At 43.7% G+C, this 24,107-nt stretch overlaps 1 protein-coding gene across 1 annotated transcript in view; it reads right to left on the reverse strand.

Moving 5' to 3' along the window:
- The window catches only part of LOC146191158 (uncharacterized), a 174,444-nt gene that overhangs the window by 146,403 nt on the left and 3,934 nt on the right, over window positions 1-24,107 (reverse strand). The gene's annotated exons all lie outside the window — the stretch shown is intronic.

The following is a 24,107-nucleotide window of genomic DNA, read 5'->3' on the forward strand; positions in this document are numbered from 1 at the left end:
TCTTCCAATAAGCGTCTCTTCTATCCTTGTCAAATTACATGTTACGTGTTAGGGCAAAGAGATTGGGATTGTTCTTGTGCATTATGATTGGTCTCACACTTTGTTTTCAGCGTGCGTATCTCCTAAATCTCATACTTTCAAAGTGCATCATTTCACTCTTTTTTTTTCCCCCCCTTCTTAAGCATACTGTCTCCGTTATATAGTACAAGCGTCTTCTCGTCGATACGCACATTTTCTTTCTACTATATAAAGACCTCAGCGTGATCCGTTGTTCTTTCTCCTCTTCTTTTCTTTTTCTTCTCTTCCTTTCTTTCTTCCTTTTATTGCTAAATCATCAGTTTACAAAGCTAAAATATATTTTTTAAATATTTAGTCAGTACAATTTTTTTTTTCTTATGAACTCCCCCCCTCACGCATATACGAGGCCTGATTATCTCCTCACGGAGAAAGAACCTACATGTGCATTATGCCCACGAAACCTTTCTCCTTTACGCCGATAAAGCGGAAGCTGGTTTTTGAGCAAGCAAATTTTTAATGCCTACACATGTACCTTCATTTATACACCTTTTAGCCGTGGTGCTCTAATGCAGCCTTATTAAGTTTGATACTAGCCAAAACAACATGAAGCGCCGAAGAAAAATCAATATGCATGAATAACCTGAGAGGCTTAAATGGCCGGAAAGAAGCTGCCTACAAAAGAAACAAATTTAATTAGTGCGCCTTTCTCTCCGTCATGTGTAACCGGCGTTATTAGCTAAATATTAAGAAAAATAACGTAGTGCCTCAACGGAGGGATTTTAGTTCATCGTTGCGACAACGACGTAGCATAACGTAAAAGCTGTCATATGGCATACGATGTTCAGTGTGTTTAGAATTCTTACCTGTGAGCCCGGATACGCTGTACTAAATTAATTTAGCTCGTCATTTTAACAATCTGGCTTGTATTTTGTCGATGCTGGCTTCGCTCCGGGAATTCATTCGTTACATGAAATCTTTTCACGGCTCTTCAGTTGACCGCTTAAAATTGTAAAGGCAGTTTCACGAAGTCCGTACATTGCCGAAGAGAGCTCCAATCAGCCAGCGCCGCCGGACTCTTTTGATTGCTTCGTACCCAATATGTTTATATATTTGAGGATGACTCTTTCGAAAGCTAGAGGATGTACTTTGTATGGGACTCTGAGTATCCAGGCGAGCTTTGTCGTTGTGCACACAACGGCCGACAACTTTAGAGAGTTTCTTAGAGAAGTGAACTTGAATAGCACACCCAAATCCTTGCTTTGCATGCGAAAAATCCTCCTTCAGAAGAGACAGCTCACTTTCTTCGGAGCCCCTATTCTTTCACTTACGCTTGATGCAATTCGGCTCCCTAGATTCGTCGAAGACGTATAGAAGTCGTATAGATGGGATGATTGAAGAAACAAAAGAAAATAATAAAACAAAATGCTCTCTTTCGTTGCGCGACAGATAGCGTATTGAATAGATTGGTCCAGTTGTTATCTTGAGCGCGCTTTAAGCTTCAGTATAGTGGGGCGCGACGTGTGAAAATTGAGTTCCCGCATTAAGAAATGCCTCTTGGTGCTTCAGTGTCAGCCTTAGCGTGTTATTGTAACTTGGGATTTACGACTTGGTAAGCTCTTTTCGCTATAAGGATTCGAAAAATGCTGAGGTTTCCAAAACTCAACCAATCCCGCAACGAGTGGCGTTCTCGAACTTGGATCAACCCTTTAGGAGATGGAAAACTTTTCTAGAAAACGCCGCTTTTTACATCTACGTCAAAATCATGGATGGGACTTTATATAACGCGCTTACCATCTAAAATGAAAAGTTGTTTAGATCACAGATTCACTTGTATAATTAGGGGGCGATTTTTTGTTTTTGTTTGTTTGCTTGCTTGCACGGATTTGTACTCGTTCTAGAAAATACTTACATACCGCGAAATTCGTTACCAAAGTACTACATATAGCCCGGTCCTGGCTTATTCATCTCTTTAAATACCGCCAATTCTCTGAAGTAACTACTGCGCTTTATGTGTGTGCGTGTGCCCACAGGAGAAATAGAAATGGCTCACAATGGTCAATAGCCCTATATTCCTCTCGAAAGAGAACCATTCTTCAACGACGCTTTTCAAAGAAGCGAGGACAGTGCAATGGATGCACTGGTACTTGAGGAGAGGAGGTGGTCACTGCGTGTGCCCTACGTCAGTTTGAATCCGACAAAAAGAAAAGCGATATGGTGCTACCGCTTCTTCGTTATTATGACGCATTTTGAAGAGGAGTTGCGACGGATTACCTGACTGATCTAAATAGTGTACTCGGTTGCCTAGGCAGGACGCACAGGTGTTTGTTTCGTTTTTCAGCGGCTACGGGTGAATTAAAGAAATAATCCCCTGTCGATGATAACTGTACACTCAGCCGCTGCTCTTACATAGCTACCTTCGGTATCGGCGGTTGGTTTCTTCCCCTGTCCATTCGTTTTCCTTCACGACCAGAGTAGCATATGAAAGCCCGCACTGAAAGTTGTGCAGCTCAAGCCGGTTATATACGTAGGTGCTGTTGCAGAAGTCCGCCTGTCAAATGAATCCAAGCCGAAGTGAAAGATAGAAGTTAAAAAAAGCTGAAAAAATGAGCAAAGAATGGCATAAGAAGAAAGGAGGGAGCTTGAACTAAGCTTATAGTACATGGTTTGTCTCGAAGTTCTAGCCATAGTTTTCTGGGCGCTTGCAGATCAGCATTTTCTACAACTTATCCGCGCAATGTCGCTGCTTTCAACCCTTCCGTTTCCTGACGGTTTCCGCTGTCATATAGTGGTTTCCTTGACCAAGAGGTCGGCCATAAATGGTTTCTGCGGTGTACCTAAATAGTTGTGAAACTTGTCGATGTTTGGCGAAAACCGCAGAAATACATTTTCTTTACAGTTTCGCGATATAAGGGTAGACGCTGAACGAGTCTAGCCCTACTGCGCAAAAAGAAAAAAAAAAAGAATTTAAATCTGGGTATGGATGCGTGGTTCCAAACCATACGCCTTGCTCCAAGCTCCATTTCCTTAAAACTACGAACTCGCATATTGTGACCGTCTGTTTAAAAGAGAAAAGTACTATAAGAAACGGGCAAACAAACAAAACACGTCTTATATATGTGCACCACTGCTGAGCCTTTAAGATTGCCTGTAAACGAAAGAGAGAGAGAGAGAGAGAGAATAATGTGGTTTGTAGGCATATTGTGGCTGATGAGGAGGTTAATAAATTTTGTGAGTGCTCTTAGGTGGTCGTTCTCTGGGCAGGAAAACTACTTCGCGCGTCGTATATACTAAGATATTTTATGTAACTAGAAATATGCGGCTGCGTAACAGGGAAGAACACCGCCGGAGATGGTTACTATGACGATAAACGACGACGCAAATGGGGCTGTGAGCGCCACCCTGCTTTCATTCATGTCAGACTGCATGCCAACGATCATTCAAAACTTCCTTGCGGTGTTACCACGCTTTTTTTTTTTTTTTTTTTTTTTCAGCTTCCTTCTTTGCTGCCTTCCAGGCCCGAGTCGTTATTCGGTCGCAGTTCCGCGTCGTACACCTTGAAGGGGGCGCGCCGGCCGCCATCGCTTTAGCAGCTGTAAGGGCGTCACCAACGGCGTTGGGAAATCGAGCACAAGATTTATAGGTCTCCTGTTTTATCGAGGGGAAAGCAATTACTGTACCGAGAATGTTTTCCGCTGGCAAGATATCCACTTGCGGCGAGAATTACCACCAAAAAAAAAAAAAAAAACCGCAATGTCCACTTGATGGCCCCCCTAGTCCAGTGCTCCTTAAGGCAGTGAGGAACGTTGTGTGGAAGAGGCGCGAGATAAATGGGGTGAGGGAATAGGATGGTAGGAAAGCATAGCGCGTTGCGCGATACGTTCCAGGTAGTTGGTACCAAATCTGCTTATAAAGCTGAAACTCCCAGTCATGACACACGCTTCTTATGCCACTGTTTAGCTGCTGAAGCGGAGCGGGCGTTTAATGCGTTCGTTTTTGCTATGCAGTTTTTCTTTTTCTTCAAAACAGGCATAGCGCTAACTAGGGTTTAACACGCTTTGCGGGCGCGAAACGTTAATGTCCACATATATGACGTCGCAATGCCAGTCCGCGAAAACTTGGACGTACATAACACGCCCACGTATGACTGGCTAACAGAGGTGGCCTTGATTCCCGTCTTTATATGTTCCTCATATAGTGTTTCTCGAAACACTTTCGCATAAGATGTGCGTGATCTTAGCAAGCGAAGATTTTAATGTAACATAAAAAAAAAATAGATATTTGCCCCCTGCAAAAAAAAAAGAAAAAGAATAAAACTTTCCAAGCTGTTCTACTTCTACTTCTGGCAGTGCCTGATATAAGGTACGGCACCTTAGCTGAGAGTTTACGGCAAAAGGGAAAAGTTTTCACCTACCGCATTCCAATAACCTGAGCATAATGCACGTATATTATGGGATGCGCCCATATAAAAGGCATTTTGCTTGCTGATTTTTACTATACATATGTCCTCAAACGTCTTCCGCAGTCTCCTTTTCATAATGTTGTATTAAGTCCCCCACAAAGCACTATATTGCAGTCCATCAAAGTTTTTTTTTTTTTTTTTTTTTTTCTACGAAATTGATGCTCAGAAACACGGGAGCTTACCTAATCAGCTTTATTTCTTCTTCTACTTTGTGTTCAATTATCTTTCCCCTAAACAGATTACATTACTAACTTTCGTGATTATCCAAAGTAAACATTAAAAAAAGAAAAGACAAAGTACCATCCCCAACGCTTTCTTTGGCCTCGCCGACTGTTGGCTTCTTTCCTTCGAACTCTTATAGGAGGTATTGGAAAAACGTTGCTCCTATCAACTCACCAGCTTTTCTTCTGTGTGCCGGAGATTTGTCAGTAATTGAAGTGAACAGTGAACAATAGAATATAAACAAACAGTGTCTTATAACCTGAAAGTTCAATAATATTCATTTATCGCAAGCGCCGTGCTTGAACACGCTATAGAAAAACGAGTTTCGACATGGTCCTAACAGAATGCAATATATACACCGTAATTCTCTTGAAGCCTCGTACGTGTAACAGAACGTCACGGCCGCAAAAAAAAACGGACACGGCTAATTTTTTTTTTTTTTTTTTTTTTCGCGGAACGCTATCAGCTAAGTAAACGCCAAGTGGCGGCAACCATTGAGTCGATCCGTGTATTCTATTAAACCCACATTTTGCGAACCTCGTTTCGGAGCGCCTTCCGTCGCTTCTTCTTCGTCGTGAAACTAAAGATGTCTTTTACACGTACAACAAACATTCCGAGTCTTATGTCCGAGATTACGTCCGCGAGACGTATTTATTCTCCCTTCTCGGCACCATCAGTCGTGGGCTCGTCCTCCCTAAGCAAATACTGATTCGCCGGAACTCCCTGGTACTCCTCATTCACGATGCCTTCCCAGAATACTTTGGACGAGAATAAATGGCATCTTGCTATTTATTTTCGCCATCTTGCCATTTATTAAGAGCGACGCCAAGGAGAAAGGATGAGCTGGAAATAGCTGCGGGCAGTGTAAGAGTGCCAAACCTTCGAGTCTTATCAGCGAGCTCTCTCAGCGAGCAGCTCGCTTTTAATTAGCACGGTTCCAGTGGCAGTGGTGGTGGTGGAGCTGGGCGCCTTGCCTTCTGGCCAAGGTCTTATCGCGGGAGTGAAACGATCGCCAGGGCGGTTTCTGGACCTTACCGTGCGTGTACCCTTCAGAGCATTTTTCTCTCCTCTTCGTCTCCGTTCCTGTTTTTATTATTCGCACTTTTCCGAATTCCTAAAGCCCCGGTACGATTTATGGTTGTCCCTTAAGGAACTGGCTCAACTAGGTCGTTTAGTTCATAAAGCCGCAAATGGGGAATTCTCGCGAAACTCTCCCCGCAATCTCCGTCGAAGTGTCTCTTTACGCAATTTGTTGTTTTATCGTGCAGTATCGCGTTTCGCTACGAAGATTGTTTTAATGCCGTTTTCTCCTTTTTGTCATCAGTCTACTTTCTGAGGTTGTGAAAACAACAGCGTTGAGTAATGGTAGCCGCCTCTATTAATATCACCCACCGCCCTACTCTCGCCATTCCAAGATGCCGACATTGGTCTTAATGCAAAGTAATATGTTTTCTTTTAATGGTCAACATTCCTCAATTTTTGTTTCCAATCTCGTAGCTGCTTCGGCAGAAAGCTATGCATTATACCGACACGCATATTGCCACACAAAAAGTCAGTTTCAATTCCGCCAGGCGGTGGTCTTAATGTGTAGGTTGGGTTAACCTATATCCATCTGTCTGATCATGCTTTATGAGATTTACGGCATGCCAGCTTGTAAAAAAAAAAAAAGCGCATAGTTGTTTGCTTACGGCTAAGTTCAGAAAGCACCTGCCAGGGCAGATTTATAGCTTTTACGCCGAAACAAACCTTAATCGCAGCAATTTTCCTTTCTCTAAAGGATTATAAGTTCCCCAAAAAAAGTCGCTTATTCGCAATTTCAGACTGCCTGAGCAGGAACGTCCAAGCTTAACGCATGTAATGACAACCCCTATCCGTATAGCGACTATACGAGCGTCAGACGCATTTTCTTAGGGTATTTTTCGTCTCTATGCCGTATAGGCGATAAAAGAGGTGTTTCATTAAGGGTTGGGTCGGATTAACTGGGCCGACAGTCGCGAGGTATGCCGTCCACAAAACTGCCACAATATTTGGCGGTAGACGACCGCTGATCTGTCATGGCCGGCATTCAGACATGAGGTAATGACGCCAACTTCAACAGGCGTGCCGCCACAGACATCGGTCCTCTCTTTTTGGGCTGCTTTGTTCCAAACCTTCACAGTTGAATATCGGCTGCGAGCAAGCTGCAGCTACGAGGTTCCACAAATGATCGAGCGGTGAAGATCGTAGTTGGGAAGTCGCTGCAAATCATTCATGTTCAGCTCGGAAACGAGAACGAGCTTGCCCATCTAAATATATATTCTTGGCGTGAATGTCTTCCACGTGTCAAACGGCCGCATTTTTTGGACTGTGTGGCACATCATGTATTTTGCGCGTGATTGCCCTTAGTTCCTTCTATGTCATAAGAAGAAAAATCGCGCTGAGTGTATGAAACGAGCGCTGTCAAGAACAGATAGCCTAGAGTTCACACCGGGGTCCGATGGCGGGTTTCAATATTTCCCGAGTACACGGGGAGGTACCGAATGAATTGTCTAGGGCCAGTTCATTTCACAAATTGTTTAAAGAAACACAAACCATTCAACCAGATTCAAGACAACATATCCGATAAATGAAAAAGCTTACGGCCTGAGATTTCGTTTAGTAAACGCGGTCAATTTTTTATTTATTTACATAATTTTCATGCCCGCTCGCTATATTCATTTATCTCACTAATAATTGCGTCTCTGAATTTTTCCAGTTACATTATATTGACAGGAAATTTAAATTTAAATACCGGACTTGTGACACATACCCTTTCCAAAAAGAAAAGAAAGGAGGGTTATACCGTTTTTCAATGAATGACGCTGTAGCGTTGGTCTCGGAACCGGGCTAAAAAATTCTAGAGGGCGCTTTGGACCATTAAAGTGTAGGGTGCCTCGATGCGCGCGCCCCCGCTTAGGGTGAGGTCACCCTTTGAACCACTCGACGCCGCCTCAAACTGTTTTCGCGCGCTCCCTCCGCCATTGTGTTGCCCGCGCCGACCTCGCCGCTCTGCTGTCGTGCGAGCGTCACTGCTAAGTGCCTGCGTTCGCGCGGCTTTCATCGCCGTGCAATGCCTGGATGTTGTGTTCCTCAATGCTCCAACCATGCGAGAAATGGTTGGAGGATGTTTCATTTTCCCAGAGACCCGAAAAGAAGGCTTCTGTGGCTGGTCCGGATCAAGCGCGACAAGTGGCAACCGACGAGCTCCTCATGTGTCTGTAGTGTAAGTGCCGCATGTTGGTTCAGTGCTGTTTTTGTTGCGATTTACCGCTTTTGCGTTTAGCCAGCTAAGTGTAGTACAAGATTTGTATTGGTCAGATGTCATTTTCACACTATTCGTCTTGCTCGGCGTAAATAAAAAGGCACGCTTCCGCGCCGAACCGGTCATTGTCTGCTGCTTGCCTGTTTGCATCCGAAATTGCATGACACAATGTTTAAGCTCGTGAATGCGTACCAAACGTGCTTTCGCCGCTTCTGTTCATTAAAAAATAATTGCCTTTACGAGGCGCTTGTCAGAGAACCGCGGCCGGCACGAATCAAGGCACAGAGCACGACCACAAGCGAGGGCACATAAGCTGTGGCAATTACTCTGCATCTGGGTCGTCTAGGAGCCAACATGAATTCATTTACTTACGATTTTTTGAGTTTTTGACACGTATGCTGCGTTGGGTAGCTTGCGCTGCCTGTTAGCCCTATGCTTCGCCCAACGACACCGCACTAATTCAGTGAATGAGATAAACAGTATATGTTGTTATGTGCAGATTAAGGAGCTCATTCGATTGATTTGACTGATATATTTGGACTACGCTGTTGTCTTGCGTGCTGTTGTTTTCATTCTCGACCGGGAATACCTTGTCGATCTGCTTGCACACGCCAAGAAGGAAGGTACAGAAAACGAAATCGATGAAATCAATGATTCGGAAATCCTGTTCATTGAAGAGCTCACGTCAACCGAGTGCCGTATCTTGTTTTACCTTGGCGGTTTTATTTTGAAAGGAATTCTAAAATGCATAACTTGTGCGCAGTGCAAGGCTGCTCTCCTTGGCAACCCTGACGATGAGTATGCTTCCCTCACTGCACTCAAGGAGTACGTCAGGGATGGACAAAACCTCGTATATCCTAGCAGGGATGTAATGAAAACATTGAAAAGCTATGAAGAGCATTTTACCGCCGTCAATTCATGGTGTACCGGCACATTTTTCACCATGAAGTCGCCACTTCGTTCTTTGATCGCATATCTTGAACAGATAGACAAGCCCCTTGTGAAGACTTGCATGGCTCACAAAGAGCGAATAAGAAAAATGTTGACTGCTGCGTATGCCAGAGTGAGGCTCCGAATTCATCTTCGCCAAATTCCGAGCCCTCATTCTAGTGGCCACGGAAGCAAAACTTGTGCTGGAGTCAGCCTTGCGTAACCAAGCCGGAATATGAAGTTCCGCGAAAGTTTTGCTTCGAAACCTGAATTCTGCATCTATGTATATATGCAATCACAACTGTTTCGTCAATTACAGTCATCTATTTAACATAGATGTCTACTTTGAAAAAGTGCAATAATGGTCGCGTTACCATAAGCAGAAATATTGGTAACTTTATTGTGTGTTTTCATAACCACTGAATAAACGATTTCATGTTTGCTTGGGTAACAGTTTTTGTTTTCATCCAGGTATACCAAGACGAACAGGCGAGTGCTTATATTTTATTACCGTTGCTGATAATCGTTTTTTTTTTTTTCAGAACGTGCGAAACCAAGACGCTGTGTCATTGACCGCGTCTGCTCAGTTTTCTTACCCATCCATTGCAGTCACCTGTATTGGGACATTCATAGCTACAAATTTAATAAAGAACGCCAAAGAAGCTTGGGCAGAAATCACCCGATGTGTTCCAGCAGTTCTAATAAACTTAGTAGTTTGAAATTAACTACAAAACAAGTGAACAGAATTAAATGCTTTCAATTGAGGGTGATGTGATCTAAAATAAATGTTCAACCCCCCCCCCCCCTCCTCCACGCAGTGGATTGTGGCATTTTTCAAGCGTTTTGTTCTCGACATTAAACATGCGCAGGAATGATAACACCAACAGGGCTGCCAATGCCCGTGGTGGTATGCAGAATACGCCTTGTCATAACCGTCATCGAGATTTAACTGAAAAGCGACTCAAAACTTTTTATTTCATGATCCTCTGCTTAGTAACGGTTCCTTTCATCGGAATCTATCGCAAACCTCGGTAAATAAACGTTTTCAGGATTTTTTTTCCTTCTGCTTCTCTAGGAGTATGGTCGCTTCACTCGAGTAAGCGACCTGACGACGCAAATTTATGTTGGGACGGGTTGCTGTTTCCACGCACCAAAGGGTTCAGTGCATAAGAGATAGGTTTTGAACTCTAGCGATAGATTCTAGGAGAGCTTCACTGACATATTTGGCGCATATCTTGCATACCCGCTTTCATTGTTACTGTCGACGCCTTGATGTTGGCTGCTTGTCCTGTTTTTAAAAGCACAAGGCAGGCTCTCCAACAAAATTAAGTATTATATTCTCACGTAAAACAAAAGCGCACCAGAATATTCCTTATTTTTCTTACTTTAAGCGCCCGCGGCAAGCCAGAAGCGAGCAGACCTCCCCCCACGAGAACGAAACCTGTATGCCGCGGGCGCGAGAATGGCGGCCGCCGTAGCAGACGACGCAGCTGTCCTCACCCTGAGCGGAGGCGCGGGCATCGAGGCACCCTATTAAAGTGCTATGAGGCGGTGAATCATAGCCCTCCACTACGGCACCTCTATCTCCCACTCTTCTTTCACTCCCACCTTCCTCCCTTCCTTTACGGCGTGGTGCATATGTGTCCGCGGAGAATTATGACAGATACTGCGCCTTATCTATCCTGTAAATTAATGTGAAGTGCCGCTGATGCCTGCTGTACTAACGCCTCCCAGACATCTGTGTCCGCTTCTGTTTAATGTGTTTGCGGTGTTCGAAGAAGCGGCAAATGAAAGACGCCGCACGGACGCCTGGATCAGACGCCCGGATCGTACGCCTGACGGGGTCAGCTTCATATATGCATGAATCGCCTGGTGACGTCATGACCTGTCGTGACGGTACATCGCACGCTCCTTATCTAACACGAACAGCATTTCATTGAACGCATCAAAGTTCACCGGCGTTCTATAATTCGTTTACAGGAAAGGAAGGGCGCAGTATCTGTCACTCGCAAAATCCTGCTATCATCTTCGTGATATACAAGGGGAATTATGAAGAGCGTTTCAGGATCCGGGGCGTGGCGCAGTTGGTACAGCGCTGGACTGGGGATCCAAAGGATGGAGGTTTGATTCCCGATGGAGACAAGGGTTATTAACGCGATAGCGTTAAAGAGCTCGTGTCGCAGAAAAGCCGGTGTCGTCGGCGGCGTTGGCCGTGAGCGATAAATCCCGGTATGCACTTCATAAATAAAAAGCAACTTCCAAGATGGGCTGGGTGGGAATCGAAGCAGGGTCTCCGGAGTGTGAGACGGAGACGCTACCACTCAGCCACGAATTCGATGCTTGAAAGCGGTACAAAAGCTCTTCTAGTGAATGCGGTGTTGCCTTAGAAATGTGCCGTAGAACGTTATACTGCGGTGTATATCGGTAATTATGAGCATGTTACTTACAGAAGTCGCAGTTACACGAGTAGCGAAGTACGTTTCCGCTACATTTCTTCTGCGCTCTGCGCACATGCAGAGCCATCTTGCGGCAAACACAGAAGAACCCCTCCTCGCAATGTGCGGCGCTGCCCCGACACGTGGCGCGCCACTCGCCCCTGACGCTTCGCCGTGCACCCTCACGGGTTGTAGAATCAAGCGTCTTTCCTTTAGATCACTATCTTCGCTCACCCGCTTCTCCCCTTCGGGCCGCGCGGGTACCGGTGCGAGGATGCCCCAATACCCTTGCGTTTAATAAGTTTTCTCGCTCTCTCCCCTTCCAACATCCAGCGTGCGTCACTCGAACAGTGGTGTTTAGGCGACGCGGCTCCTCGCTAAAGGAACGCGAGAGCAAGAAACGTTGTAGTGTGCACAACACAGTGCAATAATGTAGATTGTGAGAAGCACTTGTTTGAACAAATAATTAGAAAAAAGTTGTACAGTGCACTTAGAAGTGTTGAGTATGAAAACTATGTCTTTGTGTGACTCAAGAGCATACCAAGGGAATGAGTGGGCGGTGCGAACGAGGTGCAATAACGCTATCGCGTTCCACTCTTGAAGGCGAAGCTTAAGCGTCCTCCAAATTTTAATGTATTTTTAACTGTCGCTCTCGAAAACGTGACACCTCTGAATGGTGAGGCATTAAAGGCTTTCGCCTTAAAATATCGGTGCCAATGCGTGCATTTTACCAAACTTTACCGGTAACGGCAACACGTCTATTTCGTTTTCTTTATTTTTCAAGTCGCAAAAGATCTGTTTTCGGCGAGCGTGGCAACGTGAGCGGGCTATCACATGCAATCGTTGCAGACCAAATTCTATTTGTGCTTAATAGCTCTTTAAAATCCGGAGGTGGGTTTGCCTATTTCTTCATAACATGTATCTAAGACGCATCAGGAGTAGCATGCTAGGCTCACCACCAGGCAAGCATCTCCTGTTGCCAATAAAATATATATATATATATATATATATATATATATATATATATATATATATATATATATATATATATATATATATATATATATATATATATATATATATATATATATATATATATAAATATATATGAAGGAAAGAAAGCCAACAGTCGGCGAGGCCTAGGAAAGCGTTGGGGATGGTACTTTGTGTCTTTTTTTTAATGTTTACTTGGATAATCACAGAAATTAGTAATGTAATCTGTTTAGGGGAAAGATAATTAGACAATATATATATATATATATTCCTCTCAGATGCATCTCAACCTCCGCCTTGTCTTCTTTATTGTTCAAATTGGCGGTGCAGGCAGCAGGAACCACTAAAAAACATGACCGGTAGTTCAGCGTGATTAGGCCAGATGCGAATTAGCCGCCCTGTATCACTTGGGAAATTGCTTCGATATCGGATCACACGAACTAATAAGCATACACTCGGAAGCTGACCATCTATAGAATAGATACAAAGACCCCTTTGACCAAGCCGTATCAACGTCGCTGCATAGCCTAGGAGTAGTGTGTCTAACTCGATATCCAATTGGTCTCGGTTGGCTCAACTGATGGTGGTGGTAGTGACGAAAAAATTTATTCATTCTTGAGCCTTGTAATTACAGCCAATACAGATGGGGCGGCTCGACATCGCGTAGGATGGACGGGAGCTTGTGGCCCTCAGCGACTCTTAGAGCCCAACCCGCCAGCTTCTTTTGTGGGAGCGGGTCCGAGCCGGACACCGCGATCTCCCGTCGCTCTACGTCGGTTAGTTGGCATTCGGAGCAGGGGCTTTAATTCGGAGGGTGGCTGGAGCTGAGAGCAAATGTATAGGACATGGTGAAAGTCTGCTCTGGGTGTCCTGCAGAAGGTTCGGAACAGGCGAGAAAAGGCCAGGGTGGATACGGGCGTGATGAGCTGGAGATAAAAAGGTATGGAACTGGAGCTGTAGATATTGCTCGTTATAGTGGAGGGAAATCTCGTTACAGGTAACCAGGCACTCCCAGGCACTGCCTGGGTCTGTAGCTGACCCTGCTCGGTTGACGGGCGCTCGATCTGCGTTGCAGTCTGCTTAATTCCCAAAGTTGCCCGAATGAGCATGTACCCATAGGAGTCAAACTGATGCGGTTGTAGGTTGAGTAGAATTGAGAGTTTTGAAAGCGGGCGTGTGAATTTTACCTCCTGATAAATGGCGGATTGCTGCTTTTGAATTCCTAAATATTAGAGTGGCAATGCTTGATGAGATCGCCAAAGCAATTGCGGCTTCCCCTGTCTCTCTAAGGAGGGTGAAGCTTTAATCGAATATTAAATTATCGGGTGAAGTGTGTTGGAAGCTAAGCTCAAAGCGGCGTACACATAGATTGCCCTGGTATCTGCGTGATAGTGTTCGTGCAGCGCCGCGGCTTTGTCTTTTCGCTGAGCAAGGGGTTTGACCGGGTGGACGTTTTTGGAGAGTGGATGCATTCTTAAATGGGATTGAAGCGAGTGAGTATGAAAATTATGTAAATAAATAAAAAAAAATTGTTCGACCTCCTGTACTAAACGAAATACATATTGGGATTTCTTTTTACTGGTGTTTGTTGCTGTTTTGTAGCGAGAGCTACATTAACCACAGTCTCTCCATTTCGTCGTGCCTGTCCGTGCCTGTCCGAAGAGCGAAGAAAGAAGTCGTGGGAGGCGGTAGCTGGCAGCTGACATGGCCGAGCACTATCTGGACGTAGGGCATCATAACATTACGCTTGGCAGGAGCTGCCAACTCGGGCCTCTCCTTTCATATGGAACTGTTAAATCGCAATCAGCCTGTCGAAACCCTTGCATTCACGTTATCACTAGGCCACGCAGGCACCTTCATACGGCTCGGTTAAAGCGAGGCTTTATATGTTGGCTGGTAGCTTACGCTATCGCGTCATCTCGAAGGTGGGAGTGAAAACAGAGAGAAAGGGGCCGTTGTGGAGGGTTTCGGACAACCGCGCGATAAAGACTTTCGCCTCATCGCACTTTAGTGGTCAAAAGTGCCCCCTGTGACACAAACAAAGCTGACACCATAGAGTAAACTACTGTGTGCAAAAGCCATGTCTTTACATTCAAGCCGAACCTAAGTGTAGCCATACAGATAGCTCTAGCGTGTCTCCAGATTTAACCCCAAGCTAAACCACGGCTATATTTTTCCTTCCTTCTTCCACTTTTGTATCGTTCTCTCACTTTCTTCTTTTTCTGGTTCTGTTACATTGTTTTTCGTTGTCTTTATTGCTTTGTGTGATTTTGTTCTATCTTTTCTTGCAGTTTCTGGCTACTCACCGATGTTTTCTTCTATGCTTGTTTCTTTCCTCGATCTCTTCATCTTTTTGTGCATTTCTTGTCTCGTTTTTTGTTTCTTTCTTTTCTCTTTCTTTTTTGTATTTTATAAAACTGTTTAGTTCTTTGCTTACCTTTGTATTTTTATGGTAATATATATATATATCAAAACCATCCACCATCAGCGCGTTGTTATATATATATATAAATATATATATATATATATATATATATATATATATATATATATATATATATATATATATATATCCCACCATCCACCATCAGCGCGTTGTTTTTTCCTTCCGCTTTTCAATTCATATTCTTTATCCCGATAATCACCAAAACACTAATCCTTGTCAAATTCCAAACAAACAAATATATATATATATATATATATATATATATATATATATATATATATATATATATAGGAGGATGGAAGGGGAACTGATGGGCTCGTTATGATGATACAATTTAAAGGAGCGAACAGTCTACGAGTCCAGGGTAAACGCTGGGCATTTTTTTTTTCTACGTTTGTTGCTGATATTGACCAGAATGAGCCTCATGATGAATTTAGGTAGAAAGAATATTAAATGAAAAGCGGAAGGAAAAACAATGGTGCGTTGTTTTTCCTTCCGCTTTTCATTTATTATTCTTTCTGAAATGATGGCCCAAATGCCGGCATACATTCGGTGAATAACAAATCACCGAGAGCAATTTTCAACGTCATAAATTTTTAAGCATTGTGTGCATTTCATGGCTATAATATTTTTTTCAGTTCCGGGTTTCTCTCCGACTGCAACTGTTGTGTTCGCATATGAACATCGCGATTACAGCCCAGGCACAAAAACCTAAACTCCTGCCCTTATGAAATAAACTATCGGAAAAATTTATGCGACGCCTACAGTACTGCAAATAGAAATGCCCACAAAGAAAAGTATAACCTAACATACTTTTCGCATACTTTGAGTGTATTAGTTTTTTAACCAGCACCCAAAGTTCCGCACTCACGTGACAGTACATACCGAATCGGCAAAAGCATTGCAGGTTTAATCGGTAGTTTGTTTTTGTGCAAGCCTTAAGGCAGCCAAGAACGCCCTGGAAATGTCAAATACGAATGTAGCGGGCTCTACGACAGGAGGAGCTCGGTTTTCGAAGACTTTGTGAAGAAGGCAAACAGGATTTCGCGGGTTCGAGCTTGTAGATTTAGCGCATTTGTCTCGCGCCGGCGTGCAGACGATCACAGGTTATCCTCTTCTTTACAGCGAACATAGAAATAAACACCAAATTGTGCGCAGCATTGTTGCCTGGCATTTTACGCAAGGGAGAGTAGAATTTCACTACGACAGAAAAAGAAAACAATTGGTGCACACGCAACAGCTCCAAGAATTGTTCCCTGCCGTTAATTGCCGCTAACGCGAAAGGATTCCTGTGCAGTAAAGGCGTGGCACTTTCTCTTAAGTCGATACATCGCAGTGCATTTTTCTTGAATTTCTCCTGCACTTCCCTGCATTTCTCTCTTGTCTTTCTGCGGGGGAAAGAACAAGTTTGCCGATCGTGAGCGAAAAAGCAGAGATGCTTGCAGGCACCAGACAGGGTTTATTCAAAAGGAAAACTGATCAATTGAGGTGTCTTCCGGAAAGTCTTCTGCATGTCTGCAAGAAGATATGATAATTCGTCTAAACCTATTTGAGCAGCTCTGCAGACAAGCGACGTTGCTTTCCTTTCTTGCGATTTCTTTTATCTGCTATTCGCTGTTAGGGTATTCCTCCGCTGTGCCGGATTACGGATTGATGGGCAAAAGTAAGGTTGAATTGTATCCGAAGACGATATTTTCGTTCAATGAGTGGTACTATGCAAATTTGAAGACACCACGCGCACATGTTCTTGCAATGCTAAGGCCTCGGGTGAAATCTCTGGGCCAACGGCTTAACCCTATTTGACTTTAGCCATCGCCGAAGAAGAGGCACTATCCTAATCTACCTAGCTCGAAACTATCCACCATCAAAACCAAAAATTCAGTGAAGAGAAAGTGTCTCGGTCTTACGTTTATGAAAAACGTGTCTCTGAAAAACTATAACAGAAACACTCATTTCTAAGCAAAGAGCATGATGGCAACAAAGAAGGGGGGGGGGGGGGGGGGAGCAGCGAAGTGGAAAGGGGATGTCCACTACATGACGAAAACCGCGACCGCTGAAAGCAGAGTGGTTGGGCAATCCCCACTGTGCGCCAAATCCGACGCCTAATGTTGTCCTGACGGTGCAGTGTAAGCGAGCACAAAGGACATGATATTGATTGTTGCTCCCAAGTGACCCATGATTATGAGCCAACACTGAAGGGGAGAGCGTCGCTGATGTGTAGTGTAGCTGCACGAACAAAACGATTGCAACTCGTGACGCAATGCCTATATCGATTTTGATGCTACAGCAGAATCCTACATCGTTCTTAATATGTTTCCTTTATTTTTTCGTTTTCTTTTTGTACAATCAGCTGTGTATAAGACGTCTGCCCTGGTGCGTACTGTTCTCCACTTCTCTGTTTTAAGTAATCACAACAGCGATTGCGAATTGAAACAGCAAAGTAAGTTATGGAGAAAATTTTGAGCAATACCTTTTTACTCGAAACTTAGTGCTGTCCTTGTATACATCAAAATAAAACCTTATTTCATCGTGCTATGCTTCACAACAAAACCATGGCATGCTTTTCTCCCACCCAACTGGTCACATCATGTTGTCTGTATTCAAACGGTGCAGTATTCTTTGATTCAAAAGTTGGTAGCACAAAGCTTTCTGTGTTCTCATGACATAGGTGTCTACCGTTTTTTTTTTTTTTTTCCGTCAGGGAGCTCATGCTACTATCTTCAAATAAGCTAAAATATGTCATGCCATCTCACTACCCCAATGACGCCAATGCATATTTGCCTCTCCTAGGTCGGCAGCAAGTGATCATTGTTTCAAGGAACCGCCTATATCGCTACGGATTTTTCGCGTTTAAGCAAAAAAGATAACATGTATTTTAAAAAACCGACAGGTCAGTATTCTAGCAGACAGTGTTACTACTGTGAAAGGAGAAGCTAAGGAATGGCTGCCGAGAAAGAAAAAAGCAACCGCCATTTTCTTTCATTTTTATGCGTTTAGCGACCAAAACAAGAGCTTCTAAACCAAAAAGCATGTGCCTCAAGTTATCAAGTATTTCATACATGAGGATCTTTGCAACATTCTAGTTACCGATTTGACAACGTCCGAAACAAAGCAAATGATTATATCAGTGTAAAGTTTACTGTCTGCTCTTCAACCTGAATATATGCACCATATTCGCTAAGAACTGTGTTTGCATCCTTTCGCAAGGATGCAAACACTTGCGAAAGTGTCAGTTTAAGACAACTGAAATACAGTGAAAAATTGTCTTGTCAGCGTCGTCATGGCCCGGAGGAAGGTTACACTCTTTTGATATCTCTGTCAAATGATAAGAATTATTCGATTCATATGTACCAGTTAATCCTTGGTTCCCATGTTACTTCTTTCTTCACTCAATGAGTGGCTCTTTAAGCAAGGTACAGAAAGAAATTGTACGTAAAGCGCAAATTTTTAAACAAGGAACGCCGATGGTTTTCGAGTTTATATGTGGCCTTGCATACATGAACTCGAAAGAATGCGGAACGAATGTATTATTTGAGAGAAAGAGAGCTTTGAATGGAAAAGCGTGAGCGGTCTTTTACTCTCTTTCACTGCATTTTCTCCACTTCACTCTAAAAGGGGAATGGGAAATTTGAGCGCAGCTATCGGAGCGTTTTACGATATACTGAGGGAACGAATGTCAGAGGTGCTTGTATGTATGTATGTATGTATGTATGTATGTATGTATGTATGTATGTATGTATGTATGTATGTATGTATGTATGTATGTATGTATGTATGTATGCACTATTCATTTTTTTTCACGAGCCAAAGATAATTTCTCAGAAGAGAAAAGAACCCCGAGCGAACGGCGGAGAGTTCGTGACTCGTTTTCTCTTCTGAAAAATTCTATTTGGATCGTGTCTCTCGTGACTATGATGTCTCGTGAGTCACGCATATCTATACGCCTATTATTAACAAAACACTAATTTCGTAACTGGTGACTTTTCTTTGCCTATCTGTGCTTTCACTTCAGTTAACATTTCTTGTTGCACGGCAGTTTAATGGGGGTCATTATGAACAACCCGCCCATTCCGTTTTCGAGATATTAATTCAACAATTCTACGTCTAAATCAGCGTATCGGTACACTAACAAGATTATTTCTGCCTATCACACGTAACTGAACCAAAAAGTTGATTTTCCGGGCTAACGTTTCTTACATAAGACGAAATAATAATTCGACTAATTGTAGAGAATTTCGAGGCCCATTGCTTTTTTTTTTCTTTCTTTCTTTTTTTTTTTTTTTTTTTGAAAAAGGGCGCGCAAAGTTTCGTGTGGTATGAAAGTTTACGAGTCATTCGCTATTGTTTGACATACTTTGTATTTTGCGTACAACCGATGTTATGCAGAAGAGCAGCTCTAAGCACGCTGTAGGTCTCTTTGCCCACTCTATTACTGACAAGGGCTTTGCGGGCACTAAAAGCATTCGCTTCAGCTTACGTGAGTTGCGCTTGTGATCGTGCGATCCACTCCCAGCTAGCTTGCAAGCCACTCCCATTCAATCGTGATGAGGCGTCGTTATAGCTCACAATATCCATTACAAGCCAACAATAGTCTTAGAAATTGTTTCATGGCCAGTCTTCATAGCGGTGCGGAAGCTTTGGCGAAAAGTTGCTTTCCGGAACAAGTCCCGAACATTATATACTTCCACCGCGCGCGGAGGTATTGCATCGTGCCCTAGATCGTGGATGGAGGCGGCAGGAAAAGGAAAAGGCGGAACTATTTACTGGCGCGGCAGATACCCTAGAGACGCCCATGGGAATAAAGACAATATCGTACAAAGCACATTAGTTTGGGCGCAACGAAAGGGTGGCGCCTTGGTCCCAACTTCTTTGGACAGGTGATAGAAATTTTTCCACTACCAGCAGGAGCTCCGGCATTATTGAATTCTCGAGTGCATTATCTGGCAAAACTCATTTTCGGAGCTTTTTCGTTGCGCTCGCGTTTCTTTCGCTGCCGTGTTTCTGCTTTTAACGTTTTAGTTTCTGTCTCTTTCCTTCTATTTTTACTTCTCTTCGGGAGTGCACTCTTATCCTCTCGGCCTATATCATCGGACGCGATTGGATTACGACGTCAGCCGCAGCTTCTTGTTACATCAAAACGCGTGGTGTCCATACCATAAGAATAACACGCTAGAGTAATTCAGAGCGATAATGTTCGGCGCAACCAATAAGCTTAGCCAGTCTGCCTCAAGAGAACGCCTCCACGTTCAGGAGCTTACGTTGTCAATTTCACGTGTGTACCATGCGCAAGTTAGGAGTTGCGTAAGAAGGAAAGTTGCGCAATAGAAGCGATGCTGGGGATATTCTGCGTGCTATGGTTGTGCGAGCATTCCGCTTCACTGTACGAAAAATGACAGCCATTACCTACAACACTCATAGGCACGTAAGTAATATTCCGGCAAACTTCATCGCTTTTCTTTTTAGTCGTAATGCGAGGCGCGAAGCAGTTGTATAGCTATGTCTAGATGACTCATGCGTCATCTTGTATACTAGTTCTTGAAGTTTCAGATCTCTTACTCCACAATTAAAACTGCTACTTCAGTGTAAATTTCGAATGCCGCGCTGTAGAGATGCCGCGCCTGTGTATAGGGCGAGAAAGTTCAAATCCGACCAATTTTTTCCTTTCAGATTGCGTGAAATTAAGCATTTGTGCAACGTTCGAGTAAAAATTCGTTATTTCGAAGATGAAATTTGTCACTCGGCGGCATATCAACCATCACTCCAACTCGCTTCGATTATATCGTTTCATAACTATTTACCTTCAAAACTAACGTAGGCTTTCCACACTACCAATGTTTGAAGTCGTTTCTGATAACCAGAATGAATCAATGACACGTTAAGTGTATGTCAGCTCCCGGTGTCCATGAATTGTAGCCAGCCTTTTCCTTGGCGCTTCGAATACTGCTAAAGCAAAAAGCCTTTGTGTCCCCTCCATCCAAGTCAACTTATTCAAAAAGAAAGTGAAGAAAGAAACAGCTTGGGGTGAGAGGGCGAGAAGTGAGCTGGCTGCGTCTGTAGTAGCTTGACAGTCAAACTGGCGTGTTCGAAATAAATTGGAAACGGATCACTGTGACGCCAGGAATGCTCCCGAACATCAAGCTTGTTGCTACCAGTAAGCTAATTTCTTCGACGACGAGGGGGCATTTTTCCAACTGTTCCACAAAAAAAAAAAAAAAAAAGAAAAACGCACTCTGAAGTCGGTGGTGACATACCCCATTGAAGCTGTCGGTCCTTTTCGTTTGTTTACTTCCGGATTGATGTATGCTCTTTATCAAACCATATTTTTGAACCAAGAATTCTCATATCTGCGTAACCCATATTTGCCAATTTTGTATCGTGTTTTTTTACTCCGTTTTTTTCTTACAGCTGTGAAGACGTGTTGTCACGTTCTTGACACTACCCGAATCATATCAGAAATCCAATATTACGTCTTTCGTTTCTCTACTTCACAGCTTCTAGGCGGCGGCATCTTCACTCTCATCGTCTATTGCGTCCGCACACATTCTCCCTGCCTGATCGTCGTCTTGAGAGGCCTATTTTGAGCTGTTATTTTTTTTTTTTCTCTGTAATCTTAGTTGTCGGACGTTAGGTTAAACAGATCCCATTCATTCGGCTGTGCTGTTGGCAACTACTAGAAAACTTCGTACTCTTCTTTCTCCTTTGCGTAGTAATCGAAATTTAGTCGTGGAAGAAAAAAGGCAGCAGTAAAAGGCAATAGTAGAAAAAATATTTTCCACCCTTATATAAGCATGGCAGCAGCATAGAGATGGACACAGCTGGTATGCGAACGAGATTTACGTAAACAATCGTTTCCTCATCCGGATTCGCCATTCTTTTCAGCAGCACTCTGAACGCAAGAGCTTGTAGACAGCCATACATATTCCATAAACGCAATTTCCGCCCCTTGACAACAGCTGCATATTTCACCGTCGAAAAGCCGGACGCGTTATTCGACGGTCTTGGACGCGAGACGTAGTACGTCTCCCTAGCGACTTTCGAAACAAACCGAGCGCTGGGCTGTCCTTGATGTGCTCCATGGCGCTCACTGCTCAGAAGACAAGCCGAAGATAAAAACTTTGGCAGCAGCTGAATACGACGAAGAAGGCGTTATTCTCAAAAGGCGACGACGTATGTGTGCGCCCGAAATCATGCGGGCTCGCTCTCTCTCTCTCTGTTGGCTTTTGTGAAATTTTATAGCCTAGAAGGGAGTTTGACACGTTTGTTCCTAGCTCGCCATAGAGAGCTTTTTAGCTTAGCACAGCGCGTAGCACGGGAGTGCAGAAACGCATTCAATGCTTTCCGAGCGCTCGCTTCTGGCTGACAAAATGACAAAGCCGAGCTCCGCACAAAACGGCACGTGTTGAACTTTGCGGACGGCTTTCACATAACGCGTTAACATTTCACTGTGGTCGCGCGTATTTCATTCCGCAGCATTTCTCGCCGGCTCCCTTGAGCGGCCTCCAAACAAATCAGTTCTGTGTCGGGCGCCATTCGATTCATCTACGTGCGGGGGATATATTTTTTTCGTTCGAGATAGTGAGGTACAATGCTCAAAAGGTTCCTTTGTTTGATTATACTTCGTCGATAAACGGCCTGACTATGAGCTTGTAAGCTATAGATGTTTTTCGTAACATTTAAAACGTAGTACAAATGGGCCAGCATTTTTTAAGAGCCCGAGGTAGGCCTTTCGTAATATGAAAGCTCCACCTACACTTAATGCGATTCATCTCAACTCTACACCATCGTTGTGGTTAGTGGTTTGCCTTCAAATGCCAGTCCCACGAAGGCACGTGTATAAGTTCCCTCTCAACGTCAAGAATGATCAACTGATAGTACAGCACTTAGTCCTGTGCCTATGCCTTTCATGTTTTGTCCCCTTCTCTTATTCTGCCTTTTTGAAAAATAATTTCCGCCTGGAGACAGAAGTGGCACTTCTAAAACTAGGCGTAACCAGTCTTCGGCTATTAGTACAATAAATATTTGCATGTATTGTAGAAAGAGGGACTAAATAATGAATATAGTTTTGATCATGGCGAGGCAAGGCGCAGCCACAAAATGCATTTGTCCGCGTATACCTTTCTAGGGAGAGTAATTCCTCTCCGCATAGCCAACCCTTTAATTGTAAAACTCTCAAGAAGACACAAAATCCTAAAATAAATATGAGTGGCCCGCACCAAGTCAGAGGTTATCGCAGGCAAAACTTATCGCAAATAAAAGAAAACGAGCGTCGGCCCAAAAGCGGGTTGGGAATGAGCTGAGTCGATTTGGACCAAGATCATTTTCAAATCATTTTCTGCCCAGAAGTGGCACGCACCAGGCCGGGCAGAATCCTGTACCCATTGAAAAACCGGCGGGTAGCGAGGCCGCTGCCCTGTCACAAGATCACGGCGTCCGCATACACACGTCGGGACAGTGTTTTGGCCGCGCACTCTTAAACTCTAGGCAATCATTAAGGCAGGCATTTCCAAACCAAGTTTAGCATAGGTTCGTCTGAACCGCAGCGCATCCTGCCTTCTGAAAATCCATAACTGATAAAAAGCTCTTTTAAAGCCTACTATTTTACAGACAGCAATTGATCCAACGCTTTCAAATAGATTTGAACCGCTCGTCCGACTCTCAGCGCTAAGTTATTGAACACAGCAATTTCCAATATTCAATCCTTGTATAATATTTTTTTTAAGATAATAGAGCAGTATACGAATACATATTCTTAATATATAGTAGGAGTATTGACATAGCAAAGCTAACACAGGAATAATTCCGTGCGCGCTTGATTAAGCGTCAAGAATTAAAACATATCCATGCTGCGCTTAATACTCGAGGCAGTAATTGATACTTCACTTTCTTATGCATTATCTTACTGTGGAAAATTAATCTACACGGACGGCCACTAACGCGAAATGCCTGCAAAATGAATACAGGAGAAGACTGCATGCCGCTGCACTATCGGAATGCGAAGGGCAGGTTCGGATCAGGAATGCCATCGTGGTTTAGTGGTGTCTAAAAGCTTTTCTATTTTCCTCTTTGTGGGGGTTTTAGTTTCCTTTTTGCGAGTTACGTCGCGGCTGGTCTCTCTCTATTGATGTAGCAAGCCTGGACTGTAGATACTTCTTTTTTCTTTTCTTTTTTCAGCGTTTGCACACTTAAGCGAAAGGGACACGCGCACAGTGGATAAGGGTTGGATGGCAGCCGCTATATTTGAAACTATAGCCTCTCCAACAACTGTGTAGTGAAACTGGAAATAGAGAATGCTGCAAAGCAGTGGGGTTGCCGTAAGTGAACTGA

The sequence above is a fragment of the Amblyomma maculatum genome, chromosome 4, assembly GCF_055883805.1.
Source record: "Amblyomma maculatum isolate TAMU_Amacu chromosome 4, ASM5588380v1, whole genome shotgun sequence".
NCBI classification, from domain to species: Eukaryota; Metazoa; Arthropoda; class Arachnida; order Ixodida; family Ixodidae; genus Amblyomma; species Amblyomma maculatum.